Genomic DNA, 25194 nt, shown 5'->3' with positions numbered 1-25194 from the left:
TCACTTCAACCACATTGCTCTCATCAAAATATTGAATTTTTTGAAGAAGCAACTTAGTCAGACAAATGTGCTCTGACCATTACTGATCAATCCCTGCCTTTCCAAGCATAGATTAATCCCATCCCTTCGATTTTTTCCCCCTCCCAATACCTTCCCTACCACTGACACTGGACTCACTGGCCTACAGTTACCCACTTATCTTCACTGTCCTCCTTGAATTAAGGTACCAAATTTGATGTCTTCCACTCATCTGTACCTCACCTGCAGCCAGAGATGATCTACACATCTGTCAGGGCCCCAGCAATCTCCTGCCTTACCTCCCATAGCTGCCCAGGATGCACCTCATCAGGCCCTGGCGATATGCCCACCTTTACACCCAACTAAGACATCTAATACATCCTCTTTAAACAAAAATAATCTCAATATGATCCAGAAATTCACCATCCCAACTGAAATTTCAACTACAATCTCTTCCTCCTCAGTGAGTTAAGATGAAGTATTCATTTAAGACCTCACCCAAGTCCTCTGGCTCCACACACACACTGCCCTTTTGGTCCCTAATGAGCTTCACTCTTCCTGGTTACATAGAACATTACAGGACAGTACAGGCCCTTCGGCCCACAATGTTCTGCTGACATTCCATGGCTCTAAGATCCGTCTAACCCTTCCATCCCACACAGCCCTCCATTTTTCTATCATTCATGTGCCTATCTAAGAGTCCCTTAAATGTCCCTAATGTGTCTGCCCCCACCACCTCTGCCAGCAGTGCATTCCACACCCCCAGCACTGTGTAAAAAAAACTGGCCTCTGACATACCCCCCCTATACCTTCCTCCAATCACCTTAAAATTGTGCCCCCTCATGTTAGCCATTTTCACCCTGGGAAAAAGTCTTTGACCCTCTTGATCTATTATGCTTATAAAATGCTTTAGAATTTTCCTTAACCTCGTCCACCAGTAAGGGCCTCCCGTGGTTTCAGTACTCGATACCTACCATATGCTCCCTGTTTCTTTAATCAATCCCTTGACCCTGTACTCTCAGCATTTCATTTTCTGAAGACTTCCACTTCAGGTAGCTGTTCCCGGTCTATGTTTGCCAAGTCTGGTCTAATGACATTGAGATAGACCTTCAATTCAGACAATTTCAGAATATATATATATATATCTGTGTGTATATATCTGTATATATCTGTATCTCCCTTTAAAACAAAAGGTAGAGAATGTAGGTGTGGTCCATCTGTGGCCATCAAGGGGAGGTATTATTACATTTGAAGGCCTACAACACTGCTGAAGAAAGCAATAAACCTGGAGGAATTCGCAAAGGAGGGCCCAGGCATTGGAGAGAGAGAGAGAGAGAGAGAGAGAGAGAGAGAGAGAGAGAGAGAGAGAAGGCCCCGTACAGAAGTTGTCTAATGAGAAACAAAAGAAGACACAACTATGACTGCACAGTTGGTAGAGCTGCTACCTCACAGCTCCAGAGACCTGGGTTCAATTCTGACCTCTGGTACTGCCCATGTGGAGTTTAGTCCCGATGGCCACCTGGGTCCCTCCTTGTGCTCCAGTTTCTTCCACTTCCCACAAATGTGCATTTGTGGGTTAACCAGCCCAAGCGTTTAGGCAATTGGTAGAATCTGGGCGAGTTGATAGGAATGTGGGGAGAATAAAACTGGGTTAGAGTAGGATTAGTGTGCAAAAACAGCAGGGGCACAGATTTGTAGGGCCTGTTTCTGTGCTGTATTCTACAGATATGCAAAGTGCAAAGATTAGCTAAAGTTAATGTGGGTTTCTCACTGACCGAGACAAAGAGAAATTATATTTTCCCTTCTCAGAGGCAAAGCGTCCTAAAATGTGAAAGCAAACCAAATCAGTAAACAGTGAATGAGAAAGTCAATGGAATTAGCATGTTAAAAAAAAATCAAAGTATTGGAGAAATTAGTGGGGCAGACAGGTGATAAACTCCTAGGCCTTTGGCTGTGGGGATGGGCAATGCACTGGTTTCCACCTTCCAAAGTTTCACAGATTCCAGAATTGTTCCCACCAATTGTACAGCAGTAATTATACCCTCACTACCCAAAACACAAGGCAGCGAGAACACCAGACAGAGCAGTAGTAAGGAAAGTACTGGGATACATTAAGGTAGTTACAGGGCACTCAAAAGAAAAAAATAGGAACAGGCAGAGTCAATGTGGATTTATGAAGGGAAATCACGTTTGATACATCAGGAATGAGGTTGAATTGGAGAAAGACAAATCAGCTGATGGTGTTTGGACCTTCAGAAAGCCTTTGATAAGGTGCCACACAGGAGCTGATTAAAAATGCCCTGGTATTGGAGAGGAATAAACTGGCATGGATTGAGGACTGGTTAACAGACAGAAAACAAGGACAGGAATAAACAGATAGTCTTCAGGTGGTAAAGCAGTGGGATGCCATGGGCACTAGGTCAGTAATTCACTATCTACATCAATGATTTGCATTAAGGGATCAAGTGTAATATATTCAAGTGTACCGAAGATGCACAGCCAGGTGGTGGTGTGGGCTTCGAGGAAGGTGCAGAGAGACTTCAAAAGGATACAGACAGACTAAGTGAGAGGAAGATGAAATATACTGAGAGAGCATTGACTTTGGATAAGGAGTTTCCAGTTTTGCTAACTGCTGAGACGCTGAAAAGCATTGATGGTCAGAGGGCCCTGGATCCTTGTATCAATCACTGAGGTAACCTCCAGTTCCAAAAAGCTATTAGGAAAGTAAACAATATATGTTGGTCTTGACTGCAGGAGGATCATCTGACAACAATTATACAGCCACATTGATGTGCAGTATTCCAGGTGTGGTCCCCATCTGATCTCCCTACCCAGAGAAGGATGAACTTGCAGTTGAAGGAATGCAACAAAAGTTCACCCGACGGATCCCCGGGAACGCACGGCTGTCGATCGAGTAGCTAAGTAGACAGAGTCTATCCATGAGAATTTAGAATGAGGCGTGAAGGCACCGAAACCTACTGATGGGACAGAGCAGGGATGATGCTTCCTCTGGCTGGGCGTCCAGAAGCAGGAGTCAGTCTCAAAGGGTTGAGCCATTTGGGACAAATGAGGAGACATTTCTTCACTCAGAGGGTAATGAACCTTTGGAACCCCCCATCCCAGAGAGCTACTGCCGAGTACGTATAATGCCGAGGTACAAGATCAGGCATGATCTTAAGTGGGAGAGCAGGCACAAAGGGGCAAGGAGCCTACTCCTGCTTCCATTTCTTATGTTTATTCAGTAGCTGCCAAGTCCTTGGGAATTACTGGAATTGCCAGTGGTGGGCTCCTGGCTCTGCTGCTATCAATGACAACATCGTCCATCTATCTGGACAGTTTAGAATTTAAGTAAATGGAAGAAAACAAAAAACAAACTGCAAATGTTGGAAATCTAAAACAATAAAATGAAGTACTCAACAGGTCAGCATTTGTAGAAAGAGAAACCGAGTTATTGGTTCAGTTTGAAGAACCTTTGTCAGAACTGGGAAAGAGAGCAAAGTTAACCTTCAGGAGCAGGGAGGGTGGACGATAGAACGAAACCAAATGGGGGTAATTTGGCATGCTTTAACTACTTTGGTTCTCGCACAGTCAGACATTCCCCTTGTTCTACCCATCCCACCCCCACAACCAACAACCAACTCATTTTCTTTTCCCAGTTCTGATGAAGGGTCTTGGAGCCAAAACTTTACTGTTTCTCTTTCTGCAAAGGTTGCCTGACCTGCAGAGTGTTTCCAGCATTTTCTGTTTTACTTCTAGCAAGTTTGTACTGGGCTTTAAAGACCTAGGGGTGTTGTAGATTGGACACATTGCAGATTTGGAATCATTCCAGCACATTACGTAAAAAGGTAGAATATCAACTGCTTAAAATTTGGAGATAGATCCAAACGGTGCTGCTGTGAAGTTAAAACAGCAGAGGTTTCATGGAACCCATCTCTGCCAGTGTGTTCTGATGCTGTACAACTGACAGTGGATTTTTAATTTGAGTATTTCAGCAAAACCCATAAACATAACAACTTTAACCTGCTGGGAGCTTCGCACCAATAGGTTCATAATTTCAACAGCTGCAGGGCTGCTTGGCAGCTGTTAGCAGTTCACCAGCTAATAGCACACCAGAGGAGAGAGTTACAACCCTGCAGGAAACTTCCAAGTGGGAATTTCCACTTGTTAAATGGCAGACTGAACTCAGACACACACCTTCCCCACCAGGATCCATTGCTGTCACTTCTTGATTCATAAAGTGGGCACAATCAGAAACATTTTGCTCATGAATAGTTTATCTCCTTCACAGCAGTGAAACTCTCCAGATAGTTTTAATTAAAGTCAGCAACTCAAAATAAGAAATCCCATTTTGCTCACGCCAGTAAGATATAAGTATGTAAACATTAGTTCAGGTTGCAAATCTCTTCACTTGTTTAAAGAACTCAACACAGCAATGCCGAGAAAGTTGGTCGATGTTTGAAAGTCTAGAGAACAGTGCAATAGAGTCACTCCTGTCAAGTTGTACCAGCCCCAATGTTCACTGCACATCTCACTACTTCAGCCACACGTACACAATGTCACTCCCTGTGCAACGCTCACCTAGAGCATAACAGGGAGAAATGAGGTCATTTTGTTGCAAGGCACACTTGGCTGGACTGAGAGCATTCCAGGACGAGTTTTCCTGCAGCAGCAGCATTTGAGGAGGACTTCCCAAACTGTCCCACTTCCAGTTGCTCCCCCTGCTGTTGCTTCATGGACTGATTTCTTTCAGGCTCCCCACCATCTCCAGCAGCCCACCCCCCGCTGCTCCCCCCCCCCCCCCCGACCAAACACAGCCACCACACTACCCACATCCTCTTCTCCACTCCATGCACAGACCCTCGACTCACCAACACCCTGGTTCCAACTCCCCATTGGCCGACACCATCTCCCCCCTCCCCCCCCCCCAGAATCTGGATTTAATTATTTTTCCTTCACTGATGCCATGGGCAGGCCTTTCTTTGTACGAGGCCAACTCGGTCGTACAATGTCTCAGGCACTTCCAAATCTGCAGGCTATGGGCACATCACTGGTGTGTCAGCAATGTGTAACAGCCAATTAACAGACCTCGATGGGTGCCAATGGATTTCTACACCAAGAACCTGAATGACTCAAAACTGCATCTTTAGCACAGAGACAAACTGGATCTTTCTTGCACCATCACTCTCCCCAGCCAAAAGGATTGCTTATTGTTCAAACATCTTTCTGAGAAGCAATATAGAGCAGGCGGTCAAGGACCAGAAGCTAGAGTCTTAGTTCACAGGTAGACTTGTAGCAGTAGCTTCAGCCTGCACCCATTGCTCTGACGTTATTCTCTATCCTCAAGGAATGGTCACTGCAACACCAGCAGCGTCACTGTACAGTGTGCTGTCACTGGAGCTTCAGTAGCAGCAGGGGCACAGATGCATGCTTCAGTTGCTCAAGGATATCCTGACTTTGCAGTTTTGTGAGTATAGAGTATTGGATTAAAACCCAAACTGCTGAAGGTACACTATCATGAAACTCTCTCCTCTGCCAATCACAATGAGAATGGAGCATTGCAACTACAATGGTTTGGTCAAAAAAAAACAACTACATCAGGATTCATTAGGAGTTATTTAGCAATTGGGTGTTGGTCCATATGGTTGAATTTGTAAAGATCTTCATATATTTATTTCCTTATGACACAGTTCAGAGTCTCTGCCAGCCCACAGATCAGGCCGATCAATCCCTTTCCTCCACTTACTTCCCTGTAACTATCTTTTCAGATGCCCATTACCGCCACTAGATTGTCCTGACACCCAACTGCAGCAAGGGTAAGTTACAGTGGGGGAGAAAATAACCCACCAATCACCTGACACCCAACTGCAGAGAGGGTAATTTACAGTGGGGGAGAAAATAACCCACCAATCACCTGACACCCAACTGCAGCGAGGGTAATTTACAGCACAATCAGCACAGCTTTGGGATGCAAGAGCAAAACAGAACATCAGGCGAAACTCACCTGGTCACCCAGATGTTACATTAGTTATCAAAGGTGTCAAGGCCAACTTATGGCAATCTGTGGAAATGCATCATGACAGCAATGGTCATGGCTCTTGGTTTCTCTGCCAGACCAGTATAATGAGAATGATTAGGAGATCAGAGAGCTAATCAGCAGAACTAATGGGAAATTGTTCAACCCATGTCACCCCTCACCCCCACCCATATTCCAGAACCAAGCTTACCCCAACCCTGTGAGTTGACCTGCAGACAATGCTCTCCTCTTCATACATTCCGAGGTTGAGCTCCAAGTCATCCCTTACACTTACCTACTAAACTACACTGCCCTCTAAATTAAGCTCCACAGTTTTTGGTATAAAAGGTGGCACAGTGGAACCACTTGTAGAGCACCAGTGACCTGGTTCAATCCTGACCTCCAGTGCAGTCTGCGTGGAGTTTGCAGTCTCCGTGTGACTTTCCTCTGGGTGCTCCAGTTTCCTCCCACATCCCAAGATGTGGAGGTTGATAATTAATTGGTCACTGTGTGTAAGTGAGTGGTAGGGTCTGGGGGAAAGAGGACACACAGGAGTTCACGGAAATGGAAAGAAAATTAGTGGGAAGTGGGATCACTCTGAGTCAGCATGGACTCTGTGGGCCAAATGGCCTCAATGTCATAAGGAAGTATGGGACTATGGAAACAAAGACCTTAGAAAACATGGACCACTTCTGATATCTCAGGAGCCACTATTCAGTGAAGATAATGTTTATTGAACTCACAATGAGATGGAGCATTAAGGAGCAAGACATTGTCAGATCAACCCGGATCTTATTGAATAGCTGGGCAGGTTAGAGGGACCAGGTGGCCTATCCCTGCTCAAGTTTCCCTGGTCCTTCATTGCTACAACATTGTTCAGAATAAGTTATCCTTTGTGAATCTGGCAACAGGCATGCATACCATGTGGACAGCCCAACAGCACTGACCCAGTTTAGTTTGGGTCTCAAGACTGGGGACATTGGTTGACAAGAGGATACTGGAGTCGCTTCATTAGCCCACAAGTAGATTGGAAGGATTTGTGGATCCAGCTTCCCCACAGTGCTTCGAGATGCCTGCTGCAGGTAGTCCAAGTCTCAGAAGTACCGAGGGCAGGAATTGCCACTGCCCAGTGAGCCATAACTCCCAAACAACCCACCCTAGCGGTTAGTGTAAGGCTATTACAGCGCCAGTGACCCAGGTTCAATTCCGGTCTCTGTCTGTAAGGAGTTTGTACGTTCTCCCCGTGTCTGCGTGGGTTTCCTCCAGGTGCTCCGGTTTCCTCCCATGTTCCAAAGACATACAGGTCAGTAAAGTGAGGGCATGGTATGCTGGTGCCGGAAACATGGCGACACTTGTGGGCAGCCCCCAGAACATTCAATGCAAAAGATGCATTTCACTGTGCATTTCGATGTACATGTGACTAATAAAGATATCTCATCTCCTGTGGCAGTCTGCAGCTCCCACGTCAGCCTCCTCAGAACTCTGAGTTGGAGAGTAAGCAACTCATCCTTGATCCCAAGGGACTGCTTAAGAAAAATAGAACAGCACCACAAGGTGCAACGAACTCTGGGGAACAGATCACACGCACACAATCCACATTTTAGCTTTCAAATGTATCATTTGAAATTGCTCAATACAACTTTTTGTTGGAAGGATGATAACATCGAACAATTATTGAGTGGCCGCTATTGTGATCACTGCATCCTGGTGAAACAGGCAGCCCCCTCACAGTTGACACAAGGGTCAGTGGCTGTATCACCCTCAGTAGGGCAGACAATGACAGGACTGATTCTTGCCCGTTGAAGCAAAGCTTTGAGGTTCAGCATGGTAGAGAAATGGAGGGCTATGTGGGAGGGAGGGGTTAGATCTTAGAGCAGGATAAAATGTCGGCACAACATTGTGGGCCGAAGGGCCTGTACTGTGCTGTAGTGTTCTACATTTTATACAACCTGCAAGACTGTTGGAGAACAAAGGATTAAAGACCAACTTGTACAAAAAAAGATCATGAGGAGCAGTTGATTTATTTTTAATATTTTATGTTCCCAATTTAAGCACCCCGTGAAATGGGAAAGCAATTTGATTTCAGTAGCAGACAATAGTCAATGCAACACTGCTGGAGTAGAGGCAAGTTAATTGTAACAAGAGCACAAGTGTTACACAAGTTAGCACAGCTGTTCTTTAGAAGCAAATCCTTGTTTGTTTCTCCTCCCCCACTCACCCGCACACACCAACCCCACCCCCTGCACTCCGCGTTGTTGAGGAAACGATGTGGAGGCCGGGAGTTGTGCTGTCAGGGCACACAGGTGAATCAAGCACCACCAACTGAGCAATGAAGTTCCACTTCCTACAGGCAGCTGTTCAACAGTAAACCCAGGCCCCAGTGTTGACCAGCCTTCTCACCCCACCCCACGCAAACGCTTCCTTCATTTCACACTTCACAGGTCACTAAGGGGTTGGACAAAAACAAAACTTAAAGTACTTGTTACCATGACCACCTTTATCCGCACCCTGCCATTGATATTTGCTTTCTCTTCACACCTCCGTTTCAGTAGCTCTATGAATTCTATGAATTTTCCAGTTCTGATCCAAGCATTGACACTCTGTCTCACCATGGGCGATACCTGACCTACAGAGTATTTCCAGCATTCTCCGTCTGTTGTGGGGCACAGCACAGGCTGGGAAACTGATGGAAAGCTGCAGGCACTTGGGGAAAGTGACCCTTTGCCACCACAAACTATTCTCTCCCCCCCCCCCCCCCCACAAAAGAACCCTGAGTATGTCTCCATCAGGCAAGGCTGACTGTGTGTAAAACAGAGCACCTCAAGGAAGGTAGGGGCAACCCCTCCAAGTTTGTGGGTGGCAGCAGGCTGCAACTACCCCAGAATGTCATGAACATTCCACACAATTAATGCAAAATGGCACCAAATCAACAACTCGCTGTAGCCTCAGAATCAGCTTCACAACCACTTCAGATGGGAATAGCTCAGGGTCATCATGTATAACCAGTGGGCAAGGTCTTTTATTGGTGGTTTTGCAAGAGGAACGTTCCTTTTAAAGATTCTTACATTTAAAAAACTGGGGGGGGGGGGGGGGGGGGGAGGCATTCAGTCTGCTACTTTAATCCACTGACTGCTAACCAGCTATCCAGTTAAAAGTACAATTTACAAGGCTGAATGAACTATGGGGAAAAATGTTACGCTTTGCTATCACACATTAATTGGTGAGCATACTCATGCATGTGAAACCACCGAGGCAAATACATTACTAGATCATAAGAATGTAAATAATTGCAATCCACCCACATTGTTGTTTAAGGTGCATACAAGCTCGGCATCTTTTAGTAGTTCAGCACTGCATTTAGGTCTGTAGCTAACTGATCAGGTTATAAATACCACTGTTGATCAGCTAATAAACTAGACTATATAAGTGTCAGGCTCAGTACTCATGATCCATTTGGCAGACTTTATTTGCACTGTGCATTTGCAAAATAACCCAAATCAAACTTAAAACACAGTAATCACTGACTTGCACGTTACAGGAAGCAGATTGATTTCAGGGAGCATGTTTATTAAAGTTTTGATTTAGCAACAACCCAAGAGTTAAATCAGCTTCAGAGTTAAAATGCACGAAGAGCTCAATGGTGTTCTGGCAGTGGATGGAACGTGTACATTACAACTGAACCAATGATCCATGGACTTCAAACACAGATCCTCAACTGTCAGCAACTATTTCAAAAATCAGTGAAGACTCCAGACTGGGATTGTTTTGGGAACAGTTCTGGTCATTACACCAAGCAAAACAGCAGCCTCTAGAAGTTCCTTCCACTGAGTTTCTTTGCCCTTGTAGAATGACTTAACCACAGCTATTCTCATTGTTAGTTAAGTTTCCATCAATAACCAAACCCAGAAAATTAAACCACAGATTTAGGGAGGGCAGGGGTGGAGCGATAGAGTGCAGGGCAGGTTGGAGGTGGGCTTCAGAATTACCTGGTCAGCACAGGAGGACCAGCTGGTGGGGACACGACCTGGAAAGTCATCAATACCTGATCAATCCCCACTTCCTGCTCATTTGCTGCAAAAATCAATTGGAATGGAATTTAAATAAACTGCAAAGTTAGGGAGATATTTTGTGCAGAAAGGAAGCCAATAATTATTTCTGGTTGTCAGGCCAGAATCACCTTTCTCCGTAGAGCAGAACTTAACAATGAACATTTGAAGAGAAATTGCCATTCTAATCCACAATCCTTCCAAGGTTCTATAATGGTTGCCACAGCAAACTTTACATCAACACACATGAAGCGTAAAGGCTTGTATTCAGTCTCGAGGCTTGATCCTAACGAAAGGAAATATTCCAGCAAGATATAGCATGACTCACTGTGTGGAATGGAAATATTTCACTGAGGCCACAGAAAGCAGCAGATAACAATTCAGGGTGTAGTCTCTAGGCAAAACAAATAATTAGCCGAAGGTCTGTGAGGAAGTCAGCAACACAAGGGATCCTGGTTATTATTTTAATTCCAAACAAAAGGGGTTGAGAAATGTAGGGCCCTCTCCCCTTTGTTTTATGCTTCTTTGGTTACTCAAGACCAAAGCAAAGGACAAAAAATATCCCAGATTAATAAATGGCCTTAGTTAGTGTGAAAGGATCCTAAACACTATTGAAGGAAAGCACCAAATATTACAGGGCTATTCAGAAGATATCTAGCTGATTGAACATTGTTACATCATACTACAAGGCTCATTTGTTGCAACATTAAAGCCTTTTACTGTACAAAGTGCAATGTAAATGCATGATTCCTAACTTCTCTCCACACACAAATCTCATTTTCTTCCACAGTTCCAGTCACTGAAAAGAGTTGTGATCAGTAGAGAGTTTGTTGGAACACTGATTACCAACACATGCACAAAGCTGAAATTGTTGTAATCATTTCTTTGGGGGGCATCCAGATGTTCTCCATTTTGTGAACCAGATCAGTTCCCAAAGCTCAGTTGCTGCTGTTGACCACAATGCCCTAGTGTGGGTTTACACAGATCTTACCACTGAAAGATTAGGAACCACAATTGCCAATGCAGCCATTGATCCATTAACCAACTCGAGATAAAACTTTCCATGCCAATGCATTTTTAAGAAAGGAAACTACTTCCCTATTGTAACACACACTTTCACTGTACAGAGAACAGACCTGGGCAGGAGTCTGCTCGGTCATTTGACAGAAAGAGGGAAGAGGACAATCAGATACACAAGTCCCTCTCCAGTGATGTGATACGATACAGACTGGCCCCCAGTGCAGTCTGTACAGTTTTATTAGAGTGATGTCCTTTGGGTGAAACTTGAAACTGCTGCCCTCTCAGGGGGGTACATCACCAGAAGGATTCCCCATATCCTGCTTATTCCTCATCATTTGATAAATATCACCAAAAGAGACTCTGATCATCAATTTAATGCAACGTGGGATCTTGCTGTGTGAAAGTCACTGCCACACCTCTTGTATCAGAGCAGCACGTTCAAGTACCAACCAGCTGAGAAGTGTTTTCAACATAGTCTTCAAAAGGAACCATTTTAGATGCAGATATTTATTCTTTCCTTCCCTATCCCTCTCTCTCAGCCACTCCACCCTCACTTAAATTTGTAAATCAGTTCTGAACCCTTTTGTTTCAGCAAAATACATCACTGTTACCACAACACTAACCTGCAGCTAAATTTTCCCTCATCATTAAAAGATTAGCATCAACAGCACATCATGAGGGGAAAGGGCAGAACACAGCGAATGGCAAGTTTCCCTCAGGACAGAAAGCAGAGTGTGTTCAATCCTTAACTCGAGGTGAATCTGCTTGGAGATGGGATGGGAAAAATCAGAAACTTGGAGATCTGAAACAGCGACTCAAAAAGTTTAGTTGTGGTTAGCATTCAAGAGTGGGAAGCAAGCTCCAGATTCACAAGTTAGGAAGTCGTATCAGAAGTCAGAAATCATGCAGCAGTGCCTTGATCAGTTGAACTACACAGCAGAACTGCTGCAGGATGCAGAAGCAATTGATTATTCACAAAAACTTTTAGCTCCTGACTCTGGAGACACTGCAAAAAAAAAGTTTACAGACAGGTTAATTCTGCATTTCATTCAGAGCTTTTGCTGCAATAACAATGAAAGTGTTCGGAGGCTTACGACCAAAAGAATCCTACACATGCACAGGTGAGACAGAAGGCTGCCTGCATCTCTCAGCCAGGTATTACACAGCAGTCAGTTCTTGCTCAACTGGTAGCTCACTGGCCTCAGAATCAGAAGGCTCTGGGTTCCAGTCCTGCTCCCCAGACCAGAGCACAGGAATCCAGGCTAACATGAGTTCAGCATTGAGACAGTACTGGCCTGTCATGTGGATGGAAAGGTAGGTGCCTTGAAACTGGACCACACCTTCTCTAATCCACCAAGACATTGTCACAGGTAGCACAAGAGCTGTAAAGATTATGAGATTGGCCGCAGCAAGTGTGCAACAGCACTAGTATTGGAAGCCAAAAAGATGTATGAAATTGTGATCTGCACAAGTCCTGACTGGAGCACTTCCCAGTTTATCACTGCAGTCAGAAGAGCACAAAGCCCAACCAGGCACAGTACCCAACCATCAAATACACCATCGGAACCAGCTTACACTTTTATTACAAATGAGCAGCTTGATCAGATTAACAAATGCAGTTTCCCAATCGTCCACCTGAAGCTTTGGACACAACAGCTCAGGAGCGGTAAACAAAGGCAAACTGCCTACCAAAAATCATGTTTCCATCTACCCCCACACCCCCCCCCACCCCAACCCTTGGAAAATTGAAAAGCATCCAGATGTAGCTTAGTTACTGGGATTTTTGAACATCTCCAAGAACTTGGAGACAGTCCAGCAAATTAACCCACCACAAAGATCTGTCAGCCAAGGTAACTAAACCTAATCAGTCGAGCTAACTAACCTAACCAGCATGTCTGGAATTTACTTCTCTAAAATTCCTGTTGCTTCTGGTGAGGAATATTTCTGCCACACATTTAGTCACCAAGCAACAACAACTATACAGGTGAATGCTGCCGTGCCTTCACTATACTGCAGGCAACCCCAACGGTCCATCCCTGGTGTCCTCCACCTCTCCCACCCTGCTCCTCAAAGTTCAGATCTGTTACAGATTCAGTCTGACCCAGTGAGCAGAGACAGTTATCCATGAACACTCCATGACAATACTCCATTTCCTCCAACAGCCAATACGTTGCAACACTTTCCCACTTGAGAAACATCAACAGCTTTTGCTGAAGCCACTCCGAATCAGTAACACTTCAGTGGAACTTTTATTTCCAATCCAGACTCTTCAATGTAGCCAAATTACTTTCCATTCTGTGAACTTTTCATGGGGCGCTGGGACGGAGACGAGAATACAGATGATGGGGAGGGCTCCCACTGTTTGCATGTAATGAACTTTAACCCACTCCACAAGCAAATATTGATTATTGATCAGCAAACTCACCTTCAGGACACCCAGTAACTGGAACAGTACAGAGGAACAAAAGTATGATCGATGCAGTGTCAGACTTTGACTCAGTTACAATAACTTCCGTGCAAGTGAAGATAATTGCACACAGCCCTTTTCTAGCTCCTTTCTTGGAAAGACTGGACTATTGAAATTTGAGTTATTTTGCCTACCTCATGGTGACCCACCATTTTGCAACTTCCAGAAGAGCTCAGTTACTCTGCCCACCTCAAATACCTTCCAAATCAGTTGCCAGAGTAGCAAAGGGTATTGCTCAATGCAATTGCTGATACAGTCACTTAATTATGAACCCAAATTGACTGAAACTCACTTAACACAGACCTTTAACTAGTCAAGAAATAATTCAAATACTCATTAGCACCACCACTGGAATTCTTTAAGTTGTCAGCCACAGGTTCCCTGGAATCTGCAGACCAATACTTAAACCAGCAAAACAAAATCTATGATATTTCCTGCTATCTCAGCAGGCAACTGAGTATCACACAACCATGGACACTCAGTAATCTCTGCTGGCAGCATGGGCTCCGACACAGTCGTGCTAACTGCCTGAAACTCCTGCTATGGAGCTCAAGGGGTGCAAGGTATTGAAAATAAAAACTAATTACCTCATTCAGTCCCCACAAAGAACATGTGGGCATCAGATTCAGGCAGGCAGGGTCATGCACTAATGCTTTCAAAACACCAGAGTACAGTGGTGGCTCAGCACCAAGACAAGGATAGCAGGGTAGAAAGCGAACCTTTTGGCAGGAGTAACAAAGCCCAGTTTTAGGGCTTTGCATCTTGAACTCCACCTTTCCCACAAGTGCCGTAAACTCTGCAGAAACAAAGTTTGGACAAGAAAATGGGTTGGGCTAATTTTCAGAAATCCCTTTAAGGCAAGGAGTGAGGGGATCAGAGGAAGAATTTTTTCATCCACAGGGTGATTGGAATCAGGAACGCACTGCCTGAGAAGGTGCTGGAGACAGGTTCCTTCAACATTAACTGAATGAATCACCAGAATGAATGAATGAATCACCAATGCGCAGAAGGCTACAGACCAACTGCTGGCAAACTGGATAGGTACTTGGTAGTTGGCACAGGCCAATGGGGCCAAAGGCCTGGTTCTGTGCCACATGAACACGACTCCCTGAGAGCCAACCAGGGTGTTTTTAGGTGCCACGAAGCTGCAGCTGCAGAGAGATTGGTTGGTGGGTTTGACATGGCTCAGCCAGCCTGTTCAGGATGTTTCTCTGGCTGCCAACAAATGGCAGAGAGCCATTAAAACCGAGCCATTCCTCAGCCAAAGGGCCACAGGTGCTTCCCTGACTCAGTCCATCTCCACCCTCCTACCCCAACACCCAGCTACAAGACTCTGGTGGCTCTGCACCAGGCACCTCCATTAACAAACATTAGTTGAAGTAGAAAAACATTACTGCCCATGCCCGTGCTAATTTAAGTAAACCAGTCAACCTTAATGCAATTTCCTGCACTTCAGGAGATAAGAAGAGGATTTAGTGTAAACTCTAATCCCAGACTTAATTGGGATGTGTCCTGCAGCTTCCCTAGGGAGAAGCATTGCTCCATTAATGCCAACATGGGAGGGTAATTATTATTAAAAATTCAAAACATATCATATGGAGTAGCGCAAGGCTACGAGCTGTTAATAAGCAATAAAAACCCAGCCACCTACGGTGACACAGCACAGCTGGACAGGAGCCACCAGCTCTGCTCCCTCATCCTCACAATGAGCCAGAGTCATCGTTTCACTATCCCAGGCAATGGCCCCACAGACCTTGCATTTCCATCCTGCTCCCCACTCTACAGAGAACCAGAGCAGAAACCCACTAAATAAAACAGAGACACAGGAGACTGCAGAGGCTGGAATCTGGAGCAACACACAAGATGCTGGAGGAACTCAGCAGGTCAGGTAGAAACTTTGGAGGGAAATGGACAGTCAATGTTTCAGGTCGAGACCCTTCATCTGGGCTAAGTCAACTGCCCATTTCCCTCCAGATGCTGCCTGACCCACTGAGTTCCTCCTGCATCTTGTGTGTTGTTCCCACTAATAAAAGTTGGTTAATGTGAACCAGATTGTAAATTCACACTTTTTTTTTGAAGAAATATAAATAAAGATTCTCTCAAGTCTGTGACAGACTGGCTGCCCAGCACCTACCCCACCTCACAGTGAGAGAGTGAGAAAGTGAACTTCACAAGGACAGGCTTCACAGGTCCCAACCCTCTGTCAGACCTGGGGATGGAGGGCAGTGATCAGGATTTCTGGGACAATCACAAGACTGACAGGCAGCAAAGGCTAGGTGGTCAACTGAGCCTGAGGACAGTCAGACCACTGCAGGGTCACAGGGGGTCAGTGCCCACCCCCAAACCCAGGGACTGGTAGTCAGTCAGTCTGCTGCAGGGTCACAGGGGGTCAGTGCCCACCCCCAAACCCACGGACTCGTGGTCAGTCAGTCTGCTGCAGGATCACAAGGGGTCAGTGCCCACCCCCAAACCCAGGGACTGGTGGTCAGTCAGTCTGCTGCAGGGTCACAGGGGGTCAGTGCCCACCCCCAAACCCAGGGACTGGTGGTCAGTCAGTCTGCTGCAGGGTCACAGGGGGTCAGTGCCCACCCCCAAACCCAGGGACTGGTGGTCACAGCCTGACATGTCCCCTCTGGGAGATCGTCACCGGTGTCCTGAACCTGTGGCGTTAAAGGAAACATGAAGCCACGTTACAGACACTAAACCACTGTGTTCCTGACCACGTTACTGGACAAAGACGAGTCATCACTGAGAGGCCGGCAGCCGAGGGAAAGCCGCAGAGAGCAGGTGTCAGAGCCAACACCCCGTCCCGTCTCCCCCACCCCTCCCGCAGTGCTACCTACGGATGGTCCCGGTACGGGGAACACCAGGACTGCAGCCGGTGTGGGGCGGACCGAGGGACCGTGCGAAGTGGCCGCAGGAGCCGGGAGACCAGCGGCGGGGCAGCGCTCGGCCGAGAGGCGGACACCGGGCGGAGGTGCGGGTCCCACTCCGCCCGCAGCGTGCCCGGAGCCCGGGGAGGGCAGGGCGTCCGCTGAGGTCTCCCTCATACAGGTGGATCAACTTTTACAGGGCTCGGCCCCCGCGGGGCAGCAGACTCCGCCCGCCCTGCCGTGCCCCAACACCGGGCACTCACCGTCGCGCCGCCGCCTCCTCGGTCACCGACCCCACGCGGAAACTGCCGGCGCTCCCAAAACTTGCATTTAAACGCACTTCAATTACTCTCACATCCTTCCTCTGTCAGCGCCACATCACTTCCCGTAGCCCGGCCCCTCCCTCGGCTCCGGGACAGGACGCATCTCAGCAACAAGTCGGTGCGTGTGTGTGTGGGCTCCCGCCTCCCGCCTCACCAGGGGCTGCCCGACCACAGGGTCCGCCGGCTTCGCACTCGCCATGTCCCAGCGGCGAGCGACCGACCGTTGCCCCGCTCGAATAATCACACATCCTTCACCTGAAACCTGCCCCCATCCAGCCCAGAGGCTGCGGGAGGTGTCACAGTTACCATTTGGGGGCAGTTGGGGACGGGAATTGGTTTATTTTTGTCAAAAACTTTTGTTTGCCTGCCATCCAGGCAGATCATTCCATAGATAAGTACATCGAGGTCGTATAAAGTAATGCAGAATAAAGTGTTACAGCTACAGAGAAAGTGCAGTGCGGGCAGACAATAAAGGGCTAAAACCAGGTAATTTGAGAGATCAAGAATTCACCTTTAGTGGTAAAAATAAACTCTTGATCTCCCAGTCTACCTGTGATGACATGATCTGTCTGGATGACATAAGTTTTTCACTGTATGTCAATACATGTGACAACAATAAACCAATACCAATTCCCACTCCGTGGGAAGTGTAGACAGAGTCCCTAGAGGGGAGGCTGGCTTGCGTGATGGACGAGTTCACAGCTCCCTGCAAGTTCTCGCATCTTGGGCAGAGCAGTTGCCAAGATATGATGGGAGCCCTTTTTCCCAGAACTCCTGGACATAGCCTTTCTTCAGCACAGGTCGGACAAAAGGAAGCTCAGGGAGAGAGGGTCTACTTCACTATCAGGAATCAGTCTTTCAGTTGGCACCTTGTGACCAAAATCACTCACATCTGGATCTGAATTGAACAGCTGACAATGAATAATCTGGGCAGCATCAGCAGGGATCATCTTACATGTTCTCCTGTGGTTTCCTCCCACTGCTTAGCAGATGAGGAAGTCCTGAGGGTGGGTGCCCGCAGCTGAAAGGGCAAAGAGACCCCCACCACAGGGGTCTGGGTTGAAGGTGAGAACCAATTGTTACTGAGCTCTTCTTGACAGATTCACTGTGCCACAGAGATATTTTACAGTCCACGCTTCCTCGGAATTCACAGCCTGGTGAGAGCTTAAACCAGGGGGTATCAGTTATCTACTGATCAACTGGTGATTAGTTACTTAGTGGGGAGATGTCTTTGTAGGCTTTATGTTGACACACTGGGTGATATGCTGTTGGATTGATATGACGTTGGATTCAGTCAATACTCTGCACATTGTCCTCAGTGACACAGCAGCACCACAGTATTCCAGTGCTATTGACAGATATCAAGGGGGGGTCTTGCACTGGGGTTTGAATCCACCCTTCCCCATTCAGTTCCAGCTAAGGAGCAGGATGGTCTACATGGAACAAAGTGCTAATAACCTTCATGGTTTAATTGGCTATGGTCTGCTAGCTTCGCACACTTTCTCTTATGACACCCAAATATCTATCTGATAGATTGACTGATGATTGGTGGTTAAACTAAAAATGTTAGATTCGCCATTTAGTGGTTTACAGCCTCCTATAAGGAATCCTTCTCAGCATTCTGTTCTGATCACACTGTAGCCACAACACACTGCCCAAACTTCAGCTCCTCCCCCACTGATTTATCAAACAGAGTAATACAATTGTACAGAATGGAAACAGGCCATTCAGCCCAACTCTTCCATGCTGACCAGTGGGCACCCTTCTGTATTAATCCCATCTCCCTGCACTTGGTTCATAGCCTTCTGTACCTCAGCGATTCAAGTGCACATCTTGATGCTTCTTAAATGCTGTCAGTGATCCAGCTCCCACCACTCTCTCCAGCAGTGTGTTTCAGGTACTCACCACTCTCTAGGTGAAAAGGTCCCCCTTAAATTTTCTTTAAATCTCTTCCCCCTTACCCTAAATCTGTGTCCTCTAGTTTTATTCACCTCTGATAAGGGGAAAAGTTTCTTGAAGTCTACATGCCTCATAATTTTATATACCTCAATCATTTCCCCTCCTCTCCAGGGAGAACAGACCCAGCCTCTCCAGTCTCTCCTCATAACTGAACTTCTCCATCCCAGGCACCATCCTGGTGAATCCCCTCTGCACCCTCTCCAGCACCGTCACATCCTTCCTACACCTTGGTGACCAGAACTGCACGCAGGACTCCGGCTGAAGTCTGACCAAGGTTTCATTAAGTTGGAGCACAACCTCCCTACTTTTGTATTCAGTGCCCTGACCAATGAAGGCCAGTATGATATATGATTTTCTAACTACATAATCTACATGTGATGCCACCCTCAAGGATCTATGGATTTGTATTCCAAGGTCCTTCTGTTCCTTAATACTCCCTAAGACCCTTCCATTCATTTTGTATGCCCTAGCCTCATTAGTGCTCCCAAAATGCATCACTTTTGTCAGGATTAAACTCCATCTGCCATTTCTCAGCACATTACACCAACACATCAATCTCTCTCTGCAGCCCAAGACTGCCCTCCACACTGCCAACAACTTAACAATCTTTGTGTCATCCACAAACTTACTGATCATGCTTCCTACATCCACATCCAAATCGTTCATGTATATTACAAACAGCAAAGGTCCCAGCATCGACCCCTCTGGACTACCACTTGCCACAGACATCCAGTCACAAAAACAACCCTCTACCACCTCCCTCTGTCTCCTTTTGCCAAGCCAATTTTGGATCCAGTTTGCCAACTTGCCCTGGATCACACGGGCCCTCACATTTTGGATCAGTCTCCCATGTGGGACCTTGTCAAAGGCCTTACTCAAGTCCATGTAAACCACATCTACTACTTTCCCCTCATCGATACACTTTACCTCTTTAGAGAATTCAATCAAATTGGTCAGATAGGAGCTGCCCTTGACAAAGCCATGTTGGCTGTTTCTGATTATTCCCTGTCTTTCCAAGGATTCTTTAAAACGTTCCCTCAGAATTTTTTCCGGTATCTTCCCTACCACTGATGTTAGGCCCACAGGTCTATAGTTACCAGACTTTTCCCTGCTGCCTTTCTTGAAAAGGGTGACCGCATTTGCTCTCCTTCAGTCACTTGGCACTTCATGTGTCCAGTGAAGATTTTAAAAACTCATCCAGAACCCCAGCAATCTCCTCCCTGTCTCCCATAGGAGCCTGGGATAAATCCCATCTGGTCCTGGGGATGTATCCACCTTTAAGCCTGCTGAGGCATCAGGTACCTCCTCGTTATTTATGGAGACCTGCACTTGAGTTTCACCTCGACACAAGAGATTCTGCAGATGCTGGAAATCTGGAGCAACACACACAAAATGCTGGAACTCAGCAGGTCATGCAGCGTCTATGGAGGGAAATGGACAGTCGATGTTTCAGGCCGAGACCCTTCATCAGAGTTTCACCAACCCCTGAATTCTCCGACTACGAAGTCTGTTTCCTCTGTGAATATCAATTAAAAGTATTCATTTAGAACCTCACAGACTGCCCCTGTTGTCCTTCTCTTTGCCTGGTTATTCTTTTGCCCTGAATATACTTATAAAACACCTTCAGATTTACTTTAAACCCGTCTGCCACTGATTTCTCTTGACCCCTCATTGCCTTCCTAATTTCCTTTCTAAGCGCCTCCCTACACTTTTCATACTTGTTAACAGAGCTCCCCATCCTTAGTTCCCCATACCTGCCATATGATTCTCTTTTTCTCTTTATCCAACCCTTCATATCCCTCGGCATCCAGAGTCCCCTGTGCTTGTTACCCTTGGCTTTCCCCCTTACAGGAATGTGGGGACCCTGAACTCTTGCCATTTCTCCTTTGAATGCTTCCCACTGTGGACTTACCTACAAGTAGATGCTCCAATCTACCTTCGCCAGGTCTTCCCTTATGTTAATAAAATTGCCCTTCCGCAGTGTAAGATCTTATTTACAGGTCCATCCTTACCTCTTTCCATAACCACTTTAAAATATACAGTTTTGAAAATGCTCCCCCACTGATGCTCCCTCCACCTGACCAGCTACATTCCCCAAGTTAAGGTCCAGAAGTGCTCCTTCCCTCATTAGTCCATCTACATAGTGTCAAAAAGCTCTCTTGGACACACGTCAAAAATTCCACCCCCTCCAAGCCTATAACACTAAGGAAATCCCAGTTAATTTTTGGGAAACTGAAATCCCCCTGCGGGATAACCCTATCTCTGGTATCTGCTACATATCTGTTCCTCTATCTCCTGTTGACTGTTGGGAGGGCAGTAATACACCCCCAGAAAAATGACAACAGCCTTTTTGTTTCTAATCTCTATTCATATGGCCTGGCTTGAGAATGTCCTCCCTCAATGCTGAAATAATTATGATGCCATTAAAGTGGAAAGGGTGCAGAGGAGATTTACAAGGACGTTGCTGGTACTCAAGGGACTGAGTTATGGAGACACTGTTTTCACTGGAGTGTAGGAGTATGAGGGGGTGATCTTACAGAGGTGTATAAAATCATGAGGGGCATAGATAAGGTGAATACGCACAGCCTTTTTCCCTCAGGGCTGGGGAATGAAGAACTAGAGGGCATAGGTTTAAGGTGACAGGGGAGAGATTTAATAGGAACCTGAGGGCAACTTTTTCACCCAGAGGGTGGTCAGTATATAGAACGAGCTGCCAGAGGAAGTGGTTGAGGCAGGTACATTAACAATATTTAAAAGGTCCTTGGACAGGTACACGGATAAGTCGGCACAGACCAGTTGGGCCGAAGGGCCTGTTTCCATGCTGTGTGACTCTATGACTTTGATGCAATCTTTAGCTAACAGTGCAATACCTCCTCCCCTTTAACTCCCCTTCTGTCCTATCTGAACATTCTGTACCCCAGGATATTGCCAGTCCTGCCCATCCTTCAGTCATGTTACAGTGATGGCAACAATATCATAGACCACCATGGAGATTAAAGCTTTAAGTTCATCTACTTCACTGGTTATACTCCTTGTATTAAAATAGATGAATTTTAGTTTAGAATTCCCTTGATGTTCACTTCTTTGCTTGCTCTGCCTACTGGACATTAACTATTTCTCCTCTAGGTGACTGTTCCTCTCCACTTGAACAACTGCTCTGAGTTCCCTTCCCCTGCCAACTCTGTTCAAAGCTTCTCCCATGGTGCCAGCAAACCTCCCAGTAAGGGTTTTGGTTCCACTCTGGTGAAGGTGCAACTCATCCCTCTTGTACACGCCCTGCTTCCCCAGAGACCGTCCCAGTGATCAGGAACCTAAAGCCCATCCTCCTGCACCATGACTTCAGCCACACATTCATTCTATTCTTACACTCGCTGGTCTCTGTCCGGGAGATCTCCACACCCTGCACCAGTCTAGTACCCAAGCGTAGAATTCCTTGAGAAACAAAGGACTGCAGATGCTGGACTCTAGATGAAAACCTTGATACAATTCCTTGATAGAATTCCTTGATACAATTCTTTGAGGAGGTAACAAAGTGTATTGATGAAGGCAGGGCAGTAGATGTGGTTCACATGGACTTTAGTAAGGCCTCTGACAAGGTCCCACATAGGAGACTGGTCCAGAAGGTGAGGACTCTTGGGATCCAGAGCAAAATGGCAAATTGGATATAAAACTGGCATGGCTATTGGAGAGAGAGGGTGATGGTAAAGGGTTGTTCTGTGATTAGTGGTATTCCAGAGAGTTTGGTGCTGGGACCTTTGCTGTTTGTAATATGCATGAATGACTTGGATGTGGATATAGGAGGCAGGACCAGCAAGTTCACAGATGACACAAAGATTAACAGAGTTATTGATTGTGTGGAGTGTGGTCTTAGGTTACAAGGTGATATCGATGTGTTGGTGACATGGGCTGAGAAATGGCAGATGGAGTTTAATCCAGATAAATGTGAGGTGATTTATTCTGGGAGTACTAATGAGGCTAGGACATGCACCATGAATGGTGGGATCTTAGCAAGCATTGAGGAACAAATGCCATACAAGTCCAAAGATCCTTGAAGGTGATATGGTTAAGAAGGTATATGGGATACTGGCCTTCATTTGCTGGGGCATTGAATCCACAAGGAAAGAGATTATGCTCCATCTTTATGAAACATTGGTCAGACCTCAGCTGGAGTACTGTGTGCACACACCAGAGGAAGGATGTGACAGTATTGGAGAGGGTGCAGAGGAGGTTCAACAGGGTGTTGCCTGGGATGGAGCATTTCAGTTTTTGAGGAGGAATTGGAGAGGCTAGTTCTGTTTTCCCTGGCGCAGAGGAGATTAAGAAGGGGGCATGATTGCGCCATATAATATCATGTATAGATATGATAGACTGCAGGAAATGTTTCCCCTTATCAGATGTGAATAAGACTGGAGGACTTAGATTTAGGGTAAAGGGTGAGAGATGTAGAGGGGATCTGAGGGGGGCCTTTCTCACCCAGAGAGCGGTGAGTACCTGGAACACACTGCCCGAGAGAGCGGTGGAAGCAGAGTCGTTGATAGCATTTAAGAGTGTCGGGATGAGCAGGTGAATTGCCTGGGCATTGAGGGCCACGGGCCAAGTGCTGAGGGATGGGATTAATACGGATGTGGTCAGTGTGGACATGGTGGGCTGTGGATTGTCTCCATGGCTGTATGACTCTATGATCTTGAGACTTTGCTGTGTTGAAGTTGCCTGCTGTGTTTGCCAACAAAATAACAGAGACTGACACTGCTCAAACGTAATCCACTGCCTATAAAGTACTTGTGCGATGTAAAAGTCACTATCTGCGTGCAAGTTCCTTCTTTCATTTTTGGAGAGCTTATGCATTTCTACTCATCTGTCAGCTTGTCTCATTTGATGACATTCTCACCCTTGAGTCAGAGGTTTGTGGGTTGAAGCCCCCCTACAGGACCACTGCACATCATTTAGCTGTGGCAGGTGTTGTATCTTCAGAAGTACCATTCTTTAAATGAAATACTTTATCTTCAAAAGAGGCATCTCTGATGAGACATGATGTTAAGTGTTCATTTTTAGCCATCAAAGCTCCATTCAATCTTCGTTTGAGATTGTTGCAGTCTAGACATTGCACAGACTGTGCAGCATCATTCTGCATTTCATTTGCTTGCAAACCACTTTGAAACAGATTGAATGTAAGCAAAACATTGAAGTCATGAAGCTGATGCCTTCCCATAAAAAAAATCACTGCGATGACTGAGTGCTTGTGAAAGTCATCGGGAGGTTCAGTTACTGTGCAGGGACATTAATCACTTACTGTTTGGAACCAGTGGTTTACATTGATCTGCAGACATTTACCATTGCATCTTTAGATATTAACTGGACAAGAATAGGCTCAGATTTTCAGGACAAACCAATGGAACAGATAGTCCCACTGCAAGTTCATTTAAGTTAACTGCTAACAAGGCAAGAAATAGGAAGATAGTACAGTTGAGTGCGTGGTTAAGAAGCTGGTGAAGGAGGGAGGGCTTCAGGTCTGTGGATCATTGGACTCTCTTCCAGGGCGGGTGGGACTTGTATAAGAAGGTTGCACCTAAACTGGAGAGGCACCAATATCCTTCCAGGGGGATATGCCTGTGCTCCCCAGGAGGGTTTAAACTAGTGAGGCAGGGGAGTGGGAACCAGAGCAGTAGGTCAGCAAGTCAGGAAGGATTGAGGGGAAGAGAGACGTTAGGTCAAGTAAGGCTGAAGCTGAACAGAAGGACAGGCAGGACCAGGGTACTGAACGTGGTGGGGCTGATGGGCTTCTTGAACGTGGCAACACAGGGGTTGTGGATAGGGTGGTAAAGAAGTCATACAGTATGTTTGCCCTTATCAGTCAGGGCATTAAGTATAAAAGTCAGGAAGTCATGTAGCAGTTGTATAAAAGTTTGGATAGGTTACATTTGGAGTACTGTGTGCAGTTCTGGTCACCACATTACAGGAGGCTTTAGAGAGGGTGCAGAAGAGGTTTACTAGGATGTTGCCTGGATTGGAATGCATTAGCTCTAAGGAAAGGTTGGACAAACTTGGATTGTTTTCCCTGGAGCAAAGGAGCCTGAGGGGTGAACTGATAGAAGTATATAAAATTATGAGAGGTATAGATAGGGTAGACAGAGTCTTTATCCCAGGACGGAAATGTCTAATACTCGAGGGCATAGCTTTAAGACGAGAGGGGAAAAGTTTAAAGGAGATTTGCAAGATAAGTTTTTTACACAGTAAGTGGTAAATGCTTGGAATGCACTGCCTGGGGAGGTGATGGAAGCAGATATGATAGGAAAGGGGCGGAATTAGTTAGGTGCATCCAGGAGGGTTTCTTAAATCAATATGTAGATAATCCAACCAGAGGAGGGGCCGTACTGGAGCTGGTGCTGGGTAATGAGCCTGGCCAGGTGACTAAACTTTCAGTGGGAGAGCAGTTAAGTAACTGTGACCACAACGCCTTAAGTTTTAAGATAGCTAT

General features: G+C 46.1%; 1 protein-coding gene across 1 annotated transcript in view; it reads right to left on the bottom strand.

Annotated features, from left to right (window-relative positions):
* Positions 1-16851, bottom strand: part of LOC127584095 (ras-related protein Rab-27A) — a 128138-nt gene extending 111287 nt beyond the window's left edge. The window contains exon 1 of the mRNA XM_052040658.1: positions 16701-16851. The gene's annotated coding sequence lies outside the window, so the exon portion shown is untranslated. The remainder of the gene's footprint in view (positions 1-16700) is intronic.
* Positions 16852-25194: the final 8343 nt, after the last annotated feature.

The sequence above is a fragment of the Pristis pectinata genome, chromosome 28 (assembly GCF_009764475.1).
Source record: "Pristis pectinata isolate sPriPec2 chromosome 28, sPriPec2.1.pri, whole genome shotgun sequence".
Classification (NCBI taxonomy): Eukaryota; Metazoa; Chordata; class Chondrichthyes; order Rhinopristiformes; family Pristidae; genus Pristis; species Pristis pectinata.
The sequence above is the reverse complement of the archived record's forward strand: the minus strand, read 5'-3'. Positions and strand labels throughout refer to the sequence as shown.